Here is a 10,424-nt window from a genome sequence, read left to right as displayed (position 1 = left end):
CGAGTATAGCCCACGAAGATCTCCCCCACGGCACAACCCAGGGGGGGCGATGGAACTATCCAAGCAGTAGATACATCTCCTTTAAATGTTGATATTTGGTTGCATTGTCAACTAAACACAATTCAATATTACTTTTTTAATACAGTAAATAGACTGAACTAATGTAACATTCAACCTTAAAATGAGTAACACATACATGGCCACATTTTGAGGTTTCTGTAACTATACATTTCTTCTGATGTAATCATGTAAATGTTCAATATAGCATGCATAGGTCTTTGCAGGTCTGTGGAGATCTTCACAATTTCTGCACAGAGTAGTGAGTGGTTTTCATCACTTGCACCATATACTTTTATTGTAATCTCAACTGTCATCCGGGTCATTTGGTTTTGCTATTAGATGCTATTAGATGAACATGTGAAACACATGAATCTGTTGTATGTCAACTGTGCACCCTCTCCGGCCTCTAGGTCACCAGACTGCTCGTTAGGGCGCACACCTGTCACCAGCGTTATGCACATAATGACACTCACCTGAACTCCATCACCTCCTTGATTAAATCGGGTACCAAGAGCGAGCCTTAGTTAGGACTCTGGGTAGAGTCAGCCTTACCACGTCACAGAGAAGTGAGTAGACAGAAGGTAAAAGAAACGCTTCTCACTAAGTATCCATCTCCTCCCATCTGTAAATCTATGTCATCCATGCTATTTTGGTGTTCAGAAATATAACTAGACTATTCAAGAGTTCAAGAGGGGTTGAAGGGAGTTCAAGAMAAGTCTTGTTCAATTGGACCTTATCTTCTTGCAAATACAATAAATACAATCCATATAATCTGTACATTTTTGGTCTTTTTGGGGTTTTACCCCAGTGTTTTGAGGAATCACCAGGACTCTGAATCACTAGTCATTTGTGGAGCTTTCCTCCCACAGACTCCCATAACAGAGATTTCCTTTCTAGATTCATATTGATTTCCCCATGAATGAGGTTATACAGGAAGTATTTGATAGAAGTGTGTTTACAGTAAATCACACTGGGAGAACGAAGCCAACTATGTGTTGAGTCCTTCCTCTTAATGGTCAATAACACAGTGGGCTGAGAAAGAAGGAGAGAAAGACAAAGAGAGGAACCATTCAACTACTTGGTGTTTATTGATGTGTGGTGTGGGACTTTAGAGAGGGACTGAGCTAGTCTGGACTCTAGTGGACTGAGGAGAGGTCAGGACTTGGTCTGATCTGTTTTGGTCTCTAGCAGTGCAGAGTGCAGTACAGTCCTAGGAGGACTGTTGGTACACAGCACATGGCTCTGGAAGTATTTCTCACACAGCGCTCAGACTAACCACTGCACTCTTAGTAACTATCTGCTAAAACCTGCCAGGAATGTGTTACTGACTCAGGGGAGCTAAGCCTTGTGCTAGGGCATGGTGTGCAGGAGTTATCTGCATGTTTCTGGGCCTCGTTATTCCACCCTTCACTACCAGGCCCCGTTCTGTAGTACATCTAGATATGACTCTCCCTCATGTGTTTTTGCCATTCTTCATGGCTTTATAAGATATTATCACTGAAATGCACTGTCATGCCCTCATTGACTGGATACCCAATTTTTTWACCTTTATTTAACTAGGCAAGTCACTTAAGGATAAATTCTTATTTACATTGACAGCTGCTGAACAGTGGGTTAACTGCCTTGTTCAGGGGCAGAACAACAGATTTTTAACTTGGCAGCTCAGGGATTTTGATCTAGCAACCTTTCGTTTACTGGCCCAACGCTCTAACCACTAGGCTACCTACCTATTGTCTGACATGCAAACCTTATGGAGTGTTAACAAATTTTGCTAAATGTTTACTTGTGTTTTATAAATGGAACAACAAGGATGCAACAGGTTGCTTGTTTTCACCACGCTATTTCCTCTAAAGTGAGGCTGTAGCATTTCAAACAGTTTCATATTTAGCCAGGGTCCTAAATGAAAAGCAGCATTACTGAATAAATGGGGGATTGTGAAATTGGATGGGATATCCCCCCTTTCCCTCTCATTGTGGTTAGAGACTTGTCTTCTCTCGGCTCCCCTTGAGAGGCGGCTTTGAAGGGAAGCAGGGTTGTGCTCGGCTCATCCACATTCTCTCTGGTTTTAAATATGAAGAGCTGGAACTGTTTTCTTTATACAGAGGGCCTGTTGTAGCCTGGGCCTATGCTGCTGTCAATTCTGTTKATTCTCCAATTAGACAAGCTCTTCATAAGGCTTATTCTGAAGAGCAGCATGTCTAAGCCGCACCCTCAAGACATGGGTTTCTGGGCTTTTGGCATGACGCTTTGCACTGTATAAATGCTCACAACAGGGTCCCCATTGTTAGCATACCACGGTCTGTGACAAAAAAAGCATATAGGGATATCCCTGTAAAAACATGTTCCTTTGAAAATGGTGGAAACATTAAAAAAAGTATCCTCAATATTCCGCGAAGAGTTGACAGGTCGTATATAAGACTGCTTTTTTCCTGCTTTGTGGAATCTGAATCTTTTCACAAATAGGGAGACCTTCTCTTTCAAGGTGACGAGACCAACATGATCAAACACATGGAGACCACAATTAGAGTACCACGCCAGGATCAATCGTCAGACCTTAAATTGGGGTTGAGGAGTCGGCAGGGTATCTGGGTATGAACAAGCAGCACTGGACCCAGACATTTCTGACCTGTCAGCCTCCATGGCCTCTCACCTCCCAGAGCTGGAGCCTATAGGTGAGATGGCCTCCATGGCCTCTCACCTCCCAGAGCTGGAGCCTATAGGTGAGATGGCCCCCATGGCCCCCAGACGTAGCAGTCAGGCTGCTGCTTGAAGGAGCGTTGGAGAGATGACATTACAACAATGCGGGAATGAGATTAGAGTGATGGCTGATGGGAGAGATGACCTCCTGTCACGCCCTGACCTTAGATATCTCTGTTTTTCTATATATTTTGGTTAGGTCAGGGTGTGACTAAGGTGGGTACGCTAGTTTTGTATGTCTAGGGTTTTTGTATGTCTAGGGTTTTTGTATGTCTAGGGGTGTTGTATGTCTAGGGGTGTTGTATGTCTAGGGGTTTTGTATGTCTATGTTGGCCTGATATGGTTCCCAATCAGAGACAGCTGTTTATCATTGTCTCTGATTGGGGATCATATTTATGTAGCCATTTTCCCATGGTTATTTGTGGGATCTTGTCTACATTGAGTTGCCTGAGTGCACACCTGTAGCTTCACGTTTCGTTTATGCTTTATTGTTTTGTTTTGGTGAGTTTCAGTTTATAAAAAATATGTGGAACTCTATTCACGTTGCGCCTTGGTCTCATCATTACGACGARCGCGACACCTCCCCTGTTCTGGAATCTACCTGGGATCGTACTCCTTGAACTGGCCAGGGGTGTCGACTCACTCCCCTTCTTTGATTTATTGCTGTGAAGTTCAAAACTTGGACGGATGCGTCCTGTGGCTGTGTTGTGTGAACCAAGGCTCTAACCTGCTTACAGGTTATACAGTGCCTTCGGAAGGTATTCAGACCCCTTGACTTTTTCCACATTTCGTTACGTTACAGCCTTATTCTAAAATAGATTAGATAAATCAGCAATCTACAAACAATACCTCATAATGACAAACCCGAAAACAGGTTTTTACACATTTTTGCAAATGTGTTAAAAATAAAAAACAGAAATACTTTATTTACATAGGTATTGAGACCCTTTGCTATGAGACTCAAAATTGAGCTCAGGTGCATCCTGTTTCCATGAAGCATCCTTGAGATGTTTCTACAACTTGGAGTTCACCTGTGGTAAATTCAATTGATTGGACATGATTGGGAAAGGCACACACCTGTTTATATAAGGTCCCACAGTTGACAGTGCATGTCAGAGCAAAAACCAAGCCATGAGGTCGAAGGAATTGTAGAGCTCCGAGACAGGGTTGTATCGAGGCACAGATCTGGGGAAGAGTATCAAAACATTTCTGCAGCATTGAAGGTCCCAAGAACAAAGTGGCCTCCATCATTCTTAAATGGAAGAAGTTTGGAACCACCAACACTCTTCCTAGAGCTGGCCGCCCAGCCAAACTGAGCAATCGGTGGAGAAGGGCCTTGGTCAGGGAAGTGACCAATAACCCTATGGTCACTCTGACAGAGCTCTAGAGTTCCTCTGTGGAGATGGGAGAACCTTCCAATAGGATAACGACCCTAAGCACACAGCCAGGACAACACAAGAGTGGCTTCGGGACAAGTCTTTGAATGTACTTGAGTGGCCCAGCCAGAGCCCAGACTTGAATCTGATTGAACATCTCCGAAGAGATCTAAAAATAGCTGTTCAGCGACGCTCCCCATCGAACTTGACAGAGCTTGAGTGGATCTGCAGAGAAGAATGGGAGAATGTCCCCAAATACAGGTGAGCCAAGCTTGCAGCATCAAACCCAAGACGACTCAAGGCTGTAATCGCTGCCAAAGGTGCTTCAACAAAGTACTAAGTAAAGGGTCGGAATACTTATGTAAATGTGATATTTCTGATGTTTTTTATTTTTTATACATTTGCTAACATTCGGGGTATTGTGTGTAGATTGATGAGGAAAAAAACAATTCAATCAATTTTAGAATATGGCTGTGACTTAACAAAATGTGGAAAAAGTCAAGGAGTCTGAATACTTTCCGAATGCGCTGTACATTGTGTAGGGTGTACGATCGTACACATTTAGGAAGTTCATTTCAACATCATAATCAAAGTGGATTTGTCTCTTTTTCTGACGAACATCAAAATGAATCACAATCATCATCAAATTACAACAGCTTTGTTATAGGCCTACACTAAAACCTGGCTTCAGCCTGCTCAAAGATCCGCAGGTTTGACAATTGAGCAAATCGATACCCAGTAACACAGGGGTCTTCAAACTTTTCTTGCCCAGGAACTGCCGCCCAGGCAAACCGGCGACCCAGGGACCCCTATCATGAATTATTTTTTTTAATCATGTCTTATCATCAGGTGAATGATAATGCCAAGGAGAAATCTACATTTAAAATGAATAGGTACAGTTGAAGTCGCAAGTTTACATACACTTAGGTTGGGGTCATTAAAACTCGTTTTTCAACCACTCAACAAATTTCTTGTTAACAAACTATAGTTTTGGCAAGTTGGATAGGACATCTACTTTGTGCATGACACAAGTAATTTTTCCAACAATTATTTACAGACAGATTATTTCCCTTATAATTCACTGTATCGCAATTCCAGTGGGTCAGAAGTTTACATACACTAAGTTGACTGTGCCTTTGGACAGCTTGGAAAATTCTAGAAAATTATGCCATGGCTTTAGAAGCTTCTGATAGGCTACTTGACATCATTTAAGTAAATTGAAGGTGTACATGTGAATGTATTTCAAGGCCTACCTTCAAACTCAGTGCCTCTTTGCTTGACATCATGGGAAAATCAAAAGAAATCAGCCAAGACCTCAGAAGAAAATTGTAGACCTCCATAAGTCTGGTTCATCCTTGGGAGAAATTTCCAAACGCCTGAAGGTACCACGTTCATCTGCACAAACAATAGTACGAAAGTATAAACACCATGGGACCACGAAGCCGTCATACCGCTCAGGAAGGAGATGCGTTCTGTCTCCTAGGGATGAATGTACTTTGGTGCGAAAAGTGCAAATCAATCCCAGAACAGCAGCAAAGGACCTTGTGAAGATGCTGGAGGAAACAGGTACAAAAGTATCTATATCCACAGTAAAACAAGTGCTATATCGACATAACCTGGAAGGCTGCTCAGCAAGGAATAAGCCACTGCTCCAAAACCGCCATAAAAAAGCCAGACTACGGTTTGCAACTACACATGGGAACAAAGATCGTACTTTTTGGAGAAATGTCCTCTGGTCTGATGAAACAAAAATAGAACTGTTTGGCCATAATGTTTGGAGGAAAAAGGGGGAGGCTTGCAAGCCGAAGAACACCATCCCAACCGTGAAGCACGGGGGTGGCAGCATCATGTTGTGGGGGTGCTTTGCTACAGGAGGGACTGGTGCACTTCACAAAATAGATGGCATCATGAGGTAGGAAAACTATGTGGATATATTGAAGCAACATCTCAAGACATCAGTCAGGAAGTTAAAGCTTGGTTGCAAATGGGTCTTCCAAATGGACAATGACCCCAAGCATACTTCCAAAGTTGTGGCAAAATGGCTTAAGGACAACAAAGTCAAGGTATTGGAGTGGCCATCCCAAAGCCCTGACCACAATCCTATAGAAAATTTGTGGGCAGAACTGAAAAAGCGTGTGCGAGCGAGGCCTACAACCTGACTTCGTTACACCAGCTCTGTCAGGAGAAATGGCCCAAAATTGACCCAACTTATTGTGGGAAGCTTATGGAAGGCTACCCGACACGTTTGACGCAAGTTAAACAATTTAAGGGCAATGCTACCAAATAGTAATTGACTGTATGTAAACTTCTGACCCACTGGGAATGTGATGAAAGAAATAAAAGCTGAAATAAATCATTCTCTCTACTATTATTCTGACATTTCACATTCTTAAAATAAAGTGGTGATTCTAACTGACCTATAACAGGGAATTTTTACTATGATTAAATGTCAGGAATTGTGAAAAACTGAGTTTAAATTTATTTGGCTAAGGTGTATGTAAACTTCCGACTTCAACTGTAGATAGCAGCTGTTTAGCTGGTTAAACAAAGGTTAGCGTATGTGTTGGCAAAATGAATGACCAAGTCAAGAAAGTTTATCAGCAGCCAGTGGTACTTGCCGCAACTGGTACTTGCGGGTGATTTTTAAAAATAAAATAAATGTTTATTTTACCACTTAGAAAAAATATCTACTGTATATTACAGCGGACACCCTGCAGTAACTCTGCGGACCCGTTGAATACCCTGCAGTAACAGACAGAAAGTTTGTAACATCTTGCAGCATGACAAGTAACACAGAGCAGCAGTGGTGAAAGGAAGTGCTGAGTCTGACTGGATCACTGATCATTAGTAATACAGGAGCAACATAGCAAATTACCAGCAGTAGCCTCATAAACGTGCGTCCACCAGACCTTTGAAAGCCTAATTTTTCATAATTTCCCGTCAGAGTCGCGAGACACCGTCCTATGTGGGAGAAAGGAGGAGAAGGGAGGGGGGAACGGAGGAGGAGGGAGGGAAGCGAGAAAGAGGGAGGATGAGAGGGAGAAATTGAATGAGGGACAGAGAGTGAAGAGACGAGAGGATCCTCCAAAAAAACTAAGCAAGCGAAACTGCAGAGCGAATGTGCACTGTTCGAGCGCCGCACTGGTTTCTTTCCCTCCCTGAGCTCCTTTCTCATCTAGTTTTGTATCATACAGTTCTGTGGCGGAGGCAAGGGGGTCTCTGCTCTGAAAGATGGACCATTTAAAGAGGACKGCGGCGTGCAGGAGACTACCGCTATTTCTTATAATAATGTTCCACGCAACTACGGCACAAGCTGGTAAAGTATATGTTGGAATGCACCTGCTAATAAACAAAGTGATCGTTTCATTGTATGGATTGACAAGGGTAGTGGACCCTTTTATTCATTTTCTTTGTTGATAATAGGCTACAACAGTTCATGTTCGGTTATCTTGCTACCCCATTTCTTTATAGAAAGTTCTGGACACTTCAACAGAAACCAAACAAAAGTATACAACGTGTGAATTTGGTCGCAACTTCGCACTCGTTAATATTTTGTTAGCCGCATAATAATGTAATTATAAAAGGCTCCGTATGATCTCATTGGATATTTGGCGATGCTGGATTGAATTTGTCCACTGGGTTGCTCCGGCTCGGGATTAATTTCGAAAGCATTATTTAATGCTTTGCTAAACCCCTTAAAATAATACAAACTGTAACTCTTCCCCTCGCTGTATTTTGTCATTTTAAAGTATTTTTTTTATGTAAAGCAAAAAAATTATAAATCAAGAAGTCAAAGTTTTATAAATCAAGCATTATTCATAATGTATAGCCTATTCTGTGCGTCACTGCGCATTGGCGGTGTGTGTGATGGATGGTTACCTCAGTTTGTCAAATTTCTCTCATTGCAAGTTAATCATAATAATTTAGCATCGTTTTGTTTTTGCATATTAATGTGTCCTCTAACCCATGTCCATTCTTGTATGCTTCATCCATTTGGATGTTGGGCTCAGTTTTCTCTGTGAGTGAGGGGGGAAGCGATTACCCCTGGAACACTCTGATGTCATGTTTGTGTTTGCTTGTGACCGGTGTCGGTTTACTGTGAAACGGTTTAATGTTGGTTTTAGAAGGAGGTGAATGGCAGAACACTGACCGACCTGAGTAGATTAAAATTCTTGTCATGGAGCTGTTTAAAAAGTGCTCACATAGACTTCACGAAAAGGAGCTTAGTATGACTATTCATCATAAAAAACTGTCTAAGAGCCATTTGCTAAACATGTATTAATTCATAACACATTTTGTTGTTTGTCACAGTGTTGTTCTTGTGTAATTGGTATGGTAAGATGGAGATGGAGAATTTCAGTGTCCCTATTAACCTTTATGTCTAACTTTATTCATTTGATATTCTAGATCCAGCTCATTAATATAACAGATTTTAATAGGATTAGATACTATGGAGGAAATAAGGTATTATTGAGAATTTGGGTTTTGGGTTTTGACCAGCTGCAAAAATAGTGTATGCACACCCTGATTGGAAGGAGCTGATTTCTGTTGCTTTTAGTTCTGGAGCCATGACAACATGCCTCCATGTTCTACCTACTTAACAAAGATATGGTGAGGCCTGTCTATGRCTGTGGCCTGATCACAGGCTTATGGGCATGCTCAGCTGCCACTGCAGGTATGAAGCCATTATACAGTTCCTTCGGAAAGTATTCAGACCCCTAGACTTTTTCCACATTTTGTTAAGTTACAGCCTTATTCTAAATTGAATAAAAAAATTAAATAAATCCACAACAATCTACACACAATACCCCATAATGACAAACCCGAAAACAGGTTTTTAGAAATGTTTGCTAATTTATTAAAAATTAAAAACAGAAATATCTTATTTAAATAAGTATTCAGACCCTTTGCTATGAGACTCGAAATTGAGCTCAGGTGCATCCTGTTTCCATTGATCATCCTTGAGATGTTTCTACAACTTGATTGGAGTCCACCTGTGGTAAATTCAATTGATTGGACATGATTTGAAAAGGCACACACCTGTGTATACAAGGTCCCACAGTTGACAGTGCATGTCAGAGGTAGTATTATACAGTGCATTCGGAAAGTATTCAGACCCCTTGACTTTTTCCACATTTTGTTACGTTACAGCCTTATTCTAAAAATGATTAATTGTTTTTTCCCTCATCAATCACACACAATACCTCATAATGACAAAGCAAAAACAGGTTTTTAGAAATGTTGGCAAATTTGTAAATAAAAAACTGAAATATTAAATTTACATAAGTTTTCAAACCCTTTACTCAGTACTTTGTTGAAGCACCTTTTGCAGAGATTACAGCCTCAAGTCTTTCTGGGTATGACACTACAAGCTTGGCACACCTGTATTTGGGAAGTTTCTCCCATTCTTCTCTGCAGATCCTCTCAAGCTCTGTAAGGTTTGACGGGGAGAGTTGCTGCACAGCTATTTTCAGGTCTCTCCAGAGAGTTCGATCAGGTTTAAATCTGGGCTCTGGCTGGGTCACTCAAGGACATTCAGAGACTTGTCCCGAAGCCACTCCTGTGTTGTCTTGGCTGTGTGGTTAGGGTTGTTGTCCTGTTGGAAGCTGAACCTTCTCCCCATTCTGAGGTCCTGAGTGCTCTGGAGCAGGTTTTCATCAAGGATCTCTCTGTACTTTGCTCCGTTCATCTTTGCCTCGATCCTGACTAGTCTCCCAGTCCCAGCTGCTGAAAAACATCCCCACAGCATGATTCTGCACCACCATATTTCCTCCAGATGTAATGCTTGGCATTCAGGCCAAAGATTTCAATCTTGTTTCATCAGACCAGAGAATCTTGTTTCTCATGGTCTGAGAGTCTTCGGCAACTTTTGGCAAACTCCAAGTGGGCTGTGCATGTGCCTTTTACTGAGGAGTGGCTTCCGTCTGGCCACTCTACCATAAAGCCCTGATTGGTGGAGTGCTGCAGAGATGGTTGTCCTTCTGGAAGGTTCTCCCATCTTCACAGAGGAAACTCTAGAGCTCTGTCAAAGTGACCATCGGGGTTCTTGGTACCTCTCTGACCAAGGCCCTTCTCCCCAATCGCTCAGTTTGGCTGGGCGGCCAGCTCTAGGAAGAGTCTTGGTGGTTCCAAACTTCTTCCATTTAGAATGATGGAGGGCCACTGTGTTCTTGGGGACCTTCAATGCTGCAGAAATGTTTTGGTACCCTTCCCCAGATCTGTGCCTTGACACAATCCTGTCTCTAGGCTCTACGGACAATCCTTCAACCTCCATGGCTTGGTTTTACCTCT

Source organism: Salvelinus sp. IW2-2015, linkage group LG20 (assembly GCF_002910315.2).
Source record: "Salvelinus sp. IW2-2015 linkage group LG20, ASM291031v2, whole genome shotgun sequence".
Lineage (NCBI taxonomy): Eukaryota > Metazoa > Chordata > Actinopteri > Salmoniformes > Salmonidae > Salvelinus > Salvelinus sp. IW2-2015.
The sequence above is the reverse complement of the archived record's forward strand: the minus strand, read 5'-3'. Positions refer to the sequence as shown.